This window comes from Brassica rapa, chromosome A09, assembly GCF_000309985.2.
Source record: "Brassica rapa cultivar Chiifu-401-42 chromosome A09, CAAS_Brap_v3.01, whole genome shotgun sequence".
NCBI classification, from domain to species: domain Eukaryota; kingdom Viridiplantae; phylum Streptophyta; class Magnoliopsida; order Brassicales; family Brassicaceae; genus Brassica; species Brassica rapa.
In genome coordinates this window covers 18,427,432-18,440,430 of record NC_024803.2, presented here as the reverse complement: position 1 = coordinate 18,440,430, position 12,999 = coordinate 18,427,432, and the positions used below count along the sequence as shown (strand labels likewise).

Here is a 12,999-nt window from a genome sequence, read left to right as displayed (position 1 = left end):
TTTCACCCGAACAGCCAAACTGTGAAGAAATTTACTTGTTTTGATTGAATATCATTTCCTATGCTTATCTTGTATGAGGTATACCGAAGATCTGAGTCAAAGTAGGTAAGAGAAAGGGATGGATGTCTGAGCGGTTGAAAGAGTCGGTCTTAAAAACCATATTCCTAGTATTACTATATAATAATCTGTGATGTTTAATATGTAACATGAACCAACTAAAACGAACTAAACCAAAATAAAGAAAGTGGTTTGGATCTGCTAATATCATATAAATCAAATGTTTTTTTTCTTTCTAAATCACAATATTTGGATAAAATTCGGTTATAAACCAATCAATCCGAATAAACCAATAAATGAATACTTTAAAGATATTAATTTAGATATCTGATAAATTATATAATATAATTAATATATATAGCTTATTTTTAAAATACAGTATTAGTCGTTGATTTTAATGAAAATGTTTTCGAAGTTTTTTTTCATTTTCACCAAACTAAATAAAAAAATTTCGATGACATATTTATTTTATGTTAAATTTTGTTAATTTAAAATATTTTGATATCACTAACTTTTATTATGTTTATTATTATGAAAATTATCATAATTATTAATCTTTTTATTAATTTTTTATATTTATATAAAACCGAAATACCATTCTATTTAAAATTAGGTTACCTGAAAATATATTTGTGTGTTTAATACTATCCATTTCTAATCATATAAAATATTATAAATTTAAATAATATTTATGATTTGGTGGTATAAAATCAAATAGATCGAAGACTGACAATATATTTGAAACGAAACTAATGTAGATATGAATTTAATATGATGGTTAATTTTTATAAACCAAAATACTTAAAACTTAAAAAAAAACGAACCAAAATTAAATCTAAATCCAAATTGAACACCTAAGATCTCTTATGGAGTTTTTATAACTTACTATTTTTCCTCTTCAACGATAATCTTTCAAGTGTTTTTGTAACAGAGTTGACAAACTAACACTTCATATCATGGGCTTTTGGCTTGTGACAATAGATTTGGCCCCTGATTTTAATACAGATTATTACAGAACCAAATCATTAGCAAAAACAAAACAGAAGAGAAATATGCTTGATACTTGAAGAAAATCAAGACCACCAGAGATTCGCAAATTGGAACCCAGCTAGGCAACAGGCCTTCCCATTGCTGCATGTTAAAGTATGAAAAACTACAAAGATATAATGAAATATGTTTCGAGTATGTGTTGCATACTGATATACCTTGAGACTTTTCATATCGATATTAACTAATGCAACTAAAACACACACAAGCTCACAGTCGCATCATATGAGAGATGGGATCTTAAGCCTCAGTCCAATGTGTTTCTTCGAGCAATACTAATAGCTTAAAGCCGCTTTTGTCATATTCAAGAATACGGAAACTCAGTTGTAACACTCTGAAAACCATCATGTGTTAGATAGCATGAAGTAGAAAATATTCAGAGTTTGATGCTTCTTCTATAGAACAGCATAGTAGAGAGAGTATCTGAACAAATGAACTAATTACATCCAATCTTTAGTAAAGAGCAGTAGATTCTTTCACCGTTGGTTACAAACTAAATCATCATGCAACTAATCAGATACTCAGAACATCATTTACCAAGCAAGAGTTATTCTAAAATAGTGGCAAGCAATCATGGTTAAAATTAGGCAAGAATATGAAATAACAATCAAATAATCATGTGACAGGTTTTGGGTAGATGGTTCTGCCTCATCCTTCTTATGATAATGATATTGGATAGTGATTTCTCCTGTGTTATAAACTGGTATATTTATCACAGCCTGGCGCCGAAATAGAGTATAATTTTAAATGTTTTTTTTGTTTTGTTTTGTGTAGCTTCAAACCAAATATGTAACGTATTTGAAATTCCTTCGTTAACTAAAAGAACGTGTTGACTATCAACACGGTGGTCCTTAGCATTGAAATATTCTTTTATTGATTGTATAAGTTGCAAACATGAATGTCAAACCTAATGATGGCTGAAGAAGACAATGCAAATAAAACTTCAGAAAATGCAGAGAACTCTTCATATGGGTAACTTAAGCAGCTAAGCCTTGCGTGGTTTCTTGAGCGCCCTCTCTTCTGCTGCAACATGTTGTTCCGTTGCTGAGCTATCGCCAACAGTGACTTATGCAGTTGTTGTGGTTTCAGTTGATGGAGCCGTTTGGTTCATTGGGACTGCAACACAGGTAATGCTAGTGTGTGTGTTGTAGCTAGCTTCACCATCAGAGCAGGGACTGAAAAGTAAGCATCTAGACGAACGTATGCATCCGTGGTATGTAAGTTTATTAACACAAACATAATAATATGGAAAAGCAATAAAATAATTTGGTAATAGCTAATTCGTAGCAAATTGGTACTACGTAAAGGCAATAGAAATAATTTAAAAACAACTAATTAGTTCTGAGACAGGAGATGTACCCATCAATACAAATGTTTGCCATAATGCGTTGAATTGTCTGAGGAGTGAGCAGGGTCATTGCAGGTTTTCTTGATGAGACTGACTTCCCATATGATGTCTGCAAGAGAAAATAAGATAAATGTGGTTATGTTAACCGGAAATGAACTTACTGAATACAAAATCAGAAACAGGCCGAGAAACTCAGTGTTTGTGTTTTCCAGAGCCTGTAGCTGCTCGTAACTATGGAACCTAAAGAGCTCAAGTGGTATTGGAGGTGGTCCCACAGTGAGTTCAACAAACTTAGTGTTGTTGATGAATGGAATAGCTACAGGTGAATCTTTGAACTTAAAGTAGTTGTTGCCCCTCGTTACATCAAAGCCACTTAGGTCGTAAATAAAATCCTCTTTCAAAGAACATGTTTAGACGATGTGCAAAGATGGAACCTTGGAGAAGTGCCGACTGTAAAGAGGAAGAAACATGCAGAACCTCGTCAAGTAAAGTAGGGTGAGTAGTTAAGAATAGGAAGAGATATGCGACCGAAAATGAATAGGCGTACCTTTTCACAAGGAGGAGCATGTCAATCCACATGAGCACTCCACTTTCCTGACGTTGCCTGCCTCCCAAAAACAGAGAAGTCGGGTAACCGGTAACCACCATCTGAGGAGCATGATCGAAGAGGACACCATTATTTTGTAAGGAAACTGTCTAATAATGAATATGATAAATAAATCATTGTTATTAGGGGAGGATTTCATGACTTATTTATAGTATCAGGAATTAGGGATTATCAAATCGATGGTGTGGAGGGGTTATGAACTTGACGTAGTGGGATAGGTGGCTTGAGGAAGTTAATGTAAGCGCTTAATGAAATGATTCAATGCGATGCAGTTACTTACCAGTTACCACAGAGGAATCCTCATCGGCACTGCAAAAGAGGACACAGAGAAGACGGAAACTTTGCAAGTAGAGATGGGCCTTAAATGGCCTGTTACATGCTTGTTTTGTGGAGTCTATTTGCAGTATTTTAACGGACCATTATTAAGGATTTAATTTTCATCGTTTTGAACGATTTTAATGGGCCAATTTTGATGAGTTGAGTTTTCGCAAACGAAAGAGAAACCGAAATGATATAGATTAGCTTTTGGGGAAGCTGTACACGTGTCTAAAAAAGCCCCTCACTCCTTGCTGATGTGGACAGCTTAAGGAGAGAGCATAATCTACTTTATTATATAAGAGATATAGATAGACTAGGGGTTTAATAAGTTCTCACATTATATGCAAGAGTGCATTACTGACTTTACAGATACACGTGATGTAAATGTTTTATTTTGTAAATGATTTTCATTACTAATTGGAACCACAGCCACCACGCTGAGTTTTTTAGAATAAAAAAAGAGGAATAGATTTAAACAAAATTGAAAAGATGTTTTATCACTAATCGAAACAACAACTACCACACTGAGTTTAAAAAAAAAAGAAATAGATTAAAAGAAAAGTGAGAGATGCTAATGCATTATTTGATAAAGAGAAGACATGGTTGTTTAAGTCCTAGTATTGGACTCTTCCAAACGTGCTTTCTTCGGAGCATTCTCATCCGAAGCAGCTTGTTCTTCCTCTGATGCAGGTACTACGAGCCCTCTGTCCCACACATCTAACCAGCTCGCGTAGTTCACCGGTTCCACCGAAAACTCTCATTTGTTAAAACGGAGCATAGTGCGCTTTAGGCGCCGAGCGAGAAACCTCTCTTCTTTCGTTTCGGTTGTCATGTAGTCGGAATCGGAACAGTTCAGTAGGTCTGGGTGTAACGGGATCAGTTAATTTTTTCAAAACTTACCGTATGGAGAGGGGGCATCAGACAACCGAAAATTGGGGTTACATGCAGCGGACAAATAGGTTGAACGGTCGATCAAGTAACCTTTAGGGTTCTTAGAGACCTGTTATTAGATCAATCAAAAGTTTCTTTCGATAGTTTCTTGAGACCAACTTTCTGGTTGATGAATTTAATCAAATCGAACAAGGTATAAAGCAAAACAGCCAGTTTACTAATTATCAGTCTGAATACAACTTTAGGCTTCAATGCCTATTTATAATAAATTCTTAAATTTAGAAAACCCTAATCTATACTATTAAAGCAGAATACTTCTTACGAATCTGCCCCTGAAATTTCCTATTAATTACAAAACATTTCATTCCCTATTTAAATTATTTTCAGTGTTATTCGATTGACAAAAAAAGCCCAACCTATTTTCTACTTACATTTACGTTTTCTTAGGCCCATGCAGTAGCGAAAAATCATATTTCGTACTCAGAGATTTACGGAATCAAATCAAATAAAAAAAGAAATCCCCCAACTTGAGGAACACGCAGAAAAATATTTTAACTATTTAACATGGTAACTGAATTTTCCAAAACTAATCTTAAATTATAGACATTAAAGAAAATATCCTCCAACTTTCTCCCCAAGTTTCTCCAAAACCTAACACATCGCTTTGAATCCGATCAATATTATAAATAGGCAGCACCGGTTTTCTATTGAAACCCACACCTTCGAAGAAAACAAAAAACATAACAATGGCTACTAAGATGCAAATACAAACATTGAAAGGTCCTAATGATCAATCGGTCGTCTTCGGCGACTTGAAACCATGGAAAAACACTTGGTTGGTTCATGTAAAGGTTCTACACGCTTGGAAACACTACATTCAATCCGTGGAGACCATGGAATTCGTCTTGGCTGATGAGACTGTAAGCGTTTTTCCCTGTATTTATTACTCGATTATGTCTTATTTACAAAGGATGGGATTAGCTACTGATTTTAAATTTATATGTAACATGTTTTAGGGGCAAAAAATTCATGCAACATGCAAAAGGACTTACATTGAAAGTAAGGGAAGGATTCTTACTTTGATTGAAATGTGAGTTTTTGGTGAGGATGTGAAGCCTCAGAAACAAACATATGATCTTTGTTGTTAAAATTATTTGATATATTATTTCTAACACGAAAAATGAACTTTAGGAAAAGTTCTACGTTGCAGAAAGCAATATAATTCTCCTATCTACAGATAATAACACCAAATCAATCAATCAAACTCCGGTTTCAATCCTAACTACCAATTGTCAGTTCCATTCCTAGCGTCTAAAATTCTGAAAAATGTTTAATAGTAACTTACAGATTATATCATTGCCGAATGATTGGATACATGTTATTACATACTGGTGCCCAAGTTTTGTTTGACTTTGCCTCATGTCTTTCATCATCATACAACATATAGACTCTGTTCTGTAAAATTAAGAGAAAACATTAGTTAACCGTTTAGATTTACAAAATATTAATAAAGTTCTACCAGTACTAGATAAAGTTCTACTGGTATTAATAAAGTTCTACCAGTACTCTCTGTCACTACAAGACCTGCACATGAGTCGTAAACATTAATAAGCCAACAAACTAAACATATATCATTCAGCTTCTGCTTTATAACAGATTAATCAAATTATTCATACACTAATTTGTTAGTGCCTGAAATAAAAAATTAGAATAAATCATAAGAGACTCTAAATTGAGGAACATAGATTTTACAAGCATAAACATATCTCATTCAGTCATTAGCATAAGAGACAGCAAATTGAGGAATATAGATTGTACAAGCATAAACATATATTATTCAGTCATTAGCATAAGAGACAGCAAATAAATTCTTTTGGGACATCAGCGAAAGGAAGTAACGAAGGTGAAAGATGTTACGATGCATCTTATATAAAAAGGATTACCTCTGTTATCATCCATCTAAGAAGTTGGAAGTTGTTTTTGCTCGGAGATCTTAAGTGACCAAGCAAATCACTGATCAATCTTATTCAACCGTGATTCTGCAGAATAAAACAATTATTATGCCAAGAGGAAAGGAAATCAGATCGAAATTTTAGTTTGGCTTATGATCAATACCCGATTCATGAGAAACATTCACCAAGCAACAATTTCGATCTTCACCAACGCCCTATCCATCAAGATCTAACCACTGATTCTCCCATCGGTTCTTTATCTCTGTAATATCGTGTCGTCGATTCGTCAAAGAAAAATTGGATCGAGAATTTTTTTTACTTTCCCATTCTGTTTTTTTTTTTTAAAGCAAACGGCCACAAAAACATAGATTTTGAAGCAACAGATTTTTTTGCTCTCTTTGGGCAATTCTGGCCCATTTTATCAGACAAAAAGACAAATCCTAACTAAAACAAAGCCCAACACATTTTTTTTCAAAAACCAACAATAAGTCAATTTACATACGTATTTATTATTAAATATTTCGGTTATTATAATTTAAAAATATGTTGAATGAAAAATGTAAAGTCTATTATATTTTTCATATAATATTTCCTTAATAAGACAAAATTATAAATAAATAAACTTACCAAATATATCATCACAATATAATTAAATTTATTGAGTAGAAGTTTACCATTTTAAAATCTTTTAACTAATTAATTAGTTCACAAACAAACATTTTAATTTTAATATTAATTAAAAAATAAAGAAGACAATATTAAAAAAATTACCGATAAACAAATAAAAATCTATTAAAATATAGATTAGACAAATATTTATTAATTTAAACGAAATTTTAAAAAGAAACGATTCCGCGTTTTGAAAGTGCAGGTCAAAATCTAGTCTTAATTAAAATAGAAAACCATTAAAATATGGAAAATACAAACAAAAGGTAATTATTTAAATTAATATCTAATAATATAAACTAGAGCTACTCTCTCCTGTGAGAGCGCCATGTCAGAAAATAATCTTCCTAGAAGGCGACACGTGTCTAAACACACAGACACGCCGCGTTTCATTTAAATGTGGTTTCGTGGATATTTAGTTAAACTGGGCCTTACATGTCTATCTGTTGGCGAGCCCATCAATTAATTCATCCAGATGTAAACGCTCTTCTTAACGTCGTTTTAGTATTAGGGTTTGCGCATAGCTTTCGTCTCCGGCATAGGATGTCGAGACAGAACTAGAGTTCCCTTATCGCGCAGCTGATCTTTAACCTTCTTCCTGTCGGTTGCGAGACGAGACCAGTAACCGAAATTCTGTCATAAAGCCCTCCATCAATCATGTCGGTGAAAGATCTGCTATAAAAAGGTATGAGTTCCTGCTTTTAGAATCATCTTCTCATTCCTTTTAAACTAAGCAGCATCACAGTAACCGAAATGGCTAAGGCTTTGGATTTCCTCTCTGATTTACAGAACAGCCGCTCTTCCTCCACTGTTCAAGTTTCCCTGCTCCGTTTCTGGGATGCCAGGAATGTACGCCGTGGTGGAGATCTCATGGGAGTCGACATGCTCCTTCTTGATTCTCAGGTTACCTATTAAACACTGATTTTAGTTCATAGCTTGAATAATATCTCCGGTGAAATTCTCTACACATCTCCCTTTTTCTGATTCCAGATTATAGTTTTCCATTGTGTTTTGGAGTTTCTGTTGTAGATTTTTAGTATATGATTTGATTAATATCGCCGTTTAAAATCTATACACAACTCCGCCTTCTTTATTCCAGATTTTTATTTCTCATTGTTTTGTAGTTTTCCTTCGTTTTTTTATCACACAAACAGATCAGCATCATATTTGTTTTCTAATCACTTGAATGAAAACTGTTTGAAATAATTATATCGAGAGTGCTTATTTAGTATTACATCGAGAGTGCTTATTTAGTTTTTGGATTTAAGCAGGAACAATGATGGTTCTGGAATTGTTAGGCTATGCCACGAAATCGCAGTGGACCAAACTTAATTACGAACAGAGGGAGAGAAGATATATGATTACATGAGGAGCTGTTACAGCGACGATTCTTCAAAGAGATGTTGAGACTGTAAAGAGAAAAGACGATCTAGAGACAGTTAAAGGATATCCCAAGCCAGGGTCAGGGACTGTAGGTCCATACGGTGAGTTGATTGTTGGTGCAGCGATAGGGACAAGTAATGGTGGGATCAGTGTTGTAGTGTTTGAATCTGCTTCGTTCAGAATCTGCAAATAAGGATTCATAAGAAGCAAAGTTGAGGATAAGGATCATCAAGGAAGGAGAGAGTCTTGCAATTGGATGGCACTGTGTCGGTTGATCTCTTTGTCAGAGATATGATGAATGCTTCAGACATAAAAGAGCTAAAGGCCGTACTGGTATAAGCTTCTGATAAGTCCATCAACGCACGTGCAGGTGTTGATGCAGCGATGCAAAGCGGTCTATAACAGGAGAACTTGATGCTGAGGCAGCAGCTAGAAGCTATTGTCCAGGAGAACAGTTTACTTAAACAAGCCGTGGTGAAGCAACAGAAGTGGCAGAGAGAAACTGAAGATCAAAGCCAGGAGTTGCAGCCTTTGAGGCAGCTGTTTACTTAATACCAAGAACAGGTGAGATTCTGGGAGATCCATAATCTGAGGAAAGACCACGAGCTAATGATAATCTTCTACTTGGGCTATTATTGGAGACGAAGATATCTTCTATTCCAAAATCTTCAATGGGTGTGAATTCTTATCAAAATAAACCTTCTCATGATTAAGCTCTTGGATTAAGAGATCCTTTGTGTATGGTAGAAAAAATTTTTGATGGTGATTGCATTTGTTGAATTAAGGTTGCAGAGGAATTGATTGTTGATGGAATATTGGAGAGATGGAAAAAGATTAAACCGGTTATCATGGAAGCTAGGAAGAACTTATTTTTCTCTGTGTGCAAAAAGTAGGATAGTGTGGAACATGGAGGCAGATCTCAATTACGTAAGGATGCTCTGTGTTTCTTATTTTTCTCAGGTAATAAAGAAACTGTAATATAAATTCAAGATGGATGTAATTAGAGGTTCCCGTAAAACCGAAAAGACGAAGATTCAATATCAGATCTACATTTTAATTCTGTTTTCAATGATATGCTCCTGTATTCAAACGTAAATGCAACGATAATTAAACCAAACCAAGCGAGAGAAAATTGGGCTAGACCAGAAATTTTTTTAAAAAAACGGATTGGTTATGGAATGCACGGTAAGAGACGTGAGACTTGCCACATGCAATTAATTACTTGCGTAATAAAATTTTGTTTAGTTCATCTGTAGACGAAGGAGAGAAACTGATTAGTAAAAAAACCATAACTCTCTCCGGTCTGGATCGCAAGATTCGCAACCTGAGAGTTGTCTACGCGTTTCTTTCTCTCGCAATGGTAAGCTTACAGTATCCTATCGGTCAATCAGTATTATACTCTTTCGAGAATTAAAATCAAGCAGAAGAAAATATTATGCAACAATTACTTTTTACGTGGCTCTCTCCGAGAAGTAACAGCAAAAGTTTTACCAACAAAAAAAAGGTAGCAGCAGAGGACAATGAGAAGATAAATACAAACAATATGGATGCAGAGTTGGTACCATAAATTTTACGATTCTGTATATCTCTCTAAACAAGTTGGTCAACCGAGCAGTTTAACCAAGTTTTACTAAAAGAAAGTTTATATGCTTACCAAAGTTCTTTAATGAACTTAGCCAAAAAATATATTGGTTTAAATTCCATTAACCTATAGATACATTATCTTTTGTAGATTTTTTTTTTGACAACAACACTTTCACAGACTCAAACTAACTCTGTAAACCAAACCGGCAACTCCGCATCCATGGGAACGACAAAAGACGGTTATCTTTTGTAGCATTAAAATCGGTATATTATGATTGTAAAATAATTATTAGTTTGAATCTACTTTTATAACTTTATATTATACTAATAGACTATAATAGATAATAAATTTCATAATAATAAACTTTTACAAAACCATAGGTATTCAGTGAATCAGTAGTACTTAATCCAAATATGTAGTACGCAATATATCTATTGAAATATAATATTATGAACATAAAACAACAACATCATTTAAAAAAAAAGTTTACTAATAAAACATTATGGTATTTTTCTTAAGGAAATAATAAAGTAACCTTATATATATAACTAATGTTCAAAAATTATATTCGAAAGATAATCAAATAAAAATGAAACAACCAATTCTGCTCTAAAAACTAAAAACAATATTTGTTTAATAATCTTAATCAGTTTGGATGATATGGTTAATTTGATAAAAGTAGTAATAAAAAGTGCATATTCTTAAATAATCAATTTTCAATTGTTATGTTATCTAACTAAATTTAGAAACAAATTTTAAATCGACTCATTTTTACATTATCTAAATCATGAATAGGTTTAAAAACGTATAAACGAGAAGAAAAGTACCAACAGATTAATATATATAAGAATGAAAAATAATTCATGATTTATATACTGAATTTCAACTGTAATTACAAGTAATTTACTTACTTTTTAATAAAAGTGTAGCAAACATAAAAATGTAAAATAATTAAATTAAAGAAAAAATATTTTTTAATAATTTATCATGTCTTTGATTTCACTTGCTTATATTTTTAATTATTTTTTACTCATATTTTTAATTATTTTTCACTTGCTTACTCGCCCTAAAAATATTTACATTAATGAAAATAATATTTTTTAATAATTTATGAGGCCTTTCATTTCTAATAAAAAGAACATAAATAAATATTAAAGATTGACATTAGTTTGTTTTAGGAATTATTGAATATTTTTACACATATTTTTAATTATTTTTCACTTGCTTACCCGGGTTTACCCTAGTAACTAATAAAATAAATAACAAGATATTTATCTGCATCCAGGTTACATCGAAACAGTTGAGCGTGTAGACAGCACCTTCGTTGAAGCGGTTCCTGAATCTGGGTATGTGGTTCGCACTAACGGATCGTTGCATAACCGTTGGCTGTTTGAAAGGAGAAAATCAGATGATTAGAAAATCAGAATCGATGTTAACAACGTCAGGTTTAATCAGAGACGGAAGTGCTTACCTGCTCATCAATGAGTAGCATGTCAAGACTCACGAGTTCATCGCCTTTCCTCACATTCCTCGTCCCCCAAAACCTCAGAAGTGTTGGATATACATATGATTCTTTTTGATGAAATTTTCAGTTTATTGATCAATTCTGAAAAGTTATGTACAAAGCGGTTTCTTTTTTTTTTTTTTTTGAACAAAATACAAAGGGGTTTCTTTTTAGCTAACGTATACAGGAAGAAAAAATGGCTATGCTTAAAGAATCTGTCAATGGATTTATGTCATGTGAGCTTCAAACCATCGAACCAAGAGTCCCTGCAACTTTGGCTTCATGTAATACTTCGTAGACATAATACGGTTTCTTACTGTTTTGTCAATCATCTGAGCCAGCTGGTCCACCGGTTTTGCGCCCTTGTCGTGCTTCCTTGCATTTCTCTCCTTCCAAATGAAATAGATAGTAACTTGTAGAACCCGATGAAGCAGGATGAACGTGAGTCTATCATAAGATCCTGAGAGCACCTGCGTAGAGGTGATCTCCCAGTCTGAGTCAGGTTCAACACCAAACAAAGTCCCCACAACCTGCAGCCAGAGAGTGAACGTATACGGACACGCAAAAAAAGAGATGGTCTTGCGTCTCATCGGGTTTCACCATAGAATAAACAACACGGTCTGACCCCATCGACAGGTACGGTGTCCAGTGGCAGTCGATCTTGAAAAACTAGCCAGGTGATGAAATCAAAGCGCGGTACACCCTGCGAGAACCAGACCAGTTTAGTCCAAGGAATCTTGTCTTTCTGTTGTCGAACCAGAATATACATATGATTTGCTTATAAACAATTTAATTGGTCCATTTTTTTCGGTATGCTGGACTGTATCTATGCTTCCCAATTAAACCATAATTGTTTCATGATTCTAAATATGCTAATAAACGTGAGTAACTTAGGGTTTACTGGTTCAAACGCAGCGGCTGCGGTTGCGGTTTCTAACGGTTTTAAGAGATTTGTACGACTGACTCTGCGGTTAGAAATTGATGCGTTTGCGCGATACTTATAACTGGTTAACTACCAAATGCACCAGCAGTTAAATAATAATTTAACAATATTTACATTTTATATAATTATAAAAATATCAAAAATCATAATATTATAATAAATATAAAAATTAAATTTAGAAAGTTATAGCTTTAAATTTTTAAAAATTATAAAAAATATTTTTATTTTAAAATTTATAATATTAATTAAAATATAATAGATATATTTTTGTATTTTTATAATTCCAATTTAAATTTTTTATTGAATATTTTTATTTTTGTATTTTATATTGTTTAAGAAAAGAAAAAAATTATTCTCTCATAACCGCCTGCAACCGCAAATGCTAGATGAAATCAGCTTTTGAATTTATAAGGTTTACAGCGGTTTGAAGCGGTTTGAGTGATTGTTGCGGGTGGTAGCGGGGAAACCAGTCATACCATTAGTCAACTGCATTTGGTTTGGTTTATTATCTTGGATTTATAATATAATTTTGTAAAATTATATAAAATTTTATATATGTTATTTTTTGGAAAAGAAATAGAAAAATGTAATAATTTGTTAATATATTCTTTCACTTGTGTATTATTTTTAGGTGTCTGTAATTTATATGCATAAAAAAATAAAAGACAATTCTTTTTTTTAACATATAAAAGACTATT

General features: G+C 33.1%; 2 long non-coding RNA genes across 10 annotated transcripts; one reads left to right on the top strand and one right to left on the bottom strand.

Moving 5' to 3' along the window:
* Positions 1-1,955: 1,955 nt before the first annotated feature.
* LOC103833869 lies at positions 1,956-6,861 on the bottom strand. 9 transcript variants are annotated; one of them, XR_004450912.1, is made up of 7 exons: positions 6,384-6,861; positions 6,212-6,307; positions 3,340-5,723; positions 3,000-3,100; positions 2,887-2,902; positions 2,464-2,561; positions 1,956-2,294 (listed from the first exon to the last, which is right to left on the bottom strand). It is a non-coding gene; the product is annotated as an uncharacterized LOC103833869 (long non-coding RNA). The 9 variants fall into 9 exon arrangements; XR_626320.2 differs by having other exon boundaries at positions 2,645-2,902; positions 3,000-5,723; XR_004450913.1 differs by having other exon boundaries at positions 1,956-2,259; positions 2,645-2,902; positions 3,000-5,723.
* Positions 6,862-7,322: 461 nt separating this feature from the next.
* LOC103833866 lies at positions 7,323-9,338 on the top strand. Its single transcript, XR_626318.3, has 3 exons — positions 7,323-7,571; positions 7,676-7,789; positions 8,158-9,338. It is a non-coding gene; the product is annotated as an uncharacterized LOC103833866 (long non-coding RNA).
* The last annotated feature ends 3,661 nt before the right edge of the window (positions 9,339-12,999 follow it).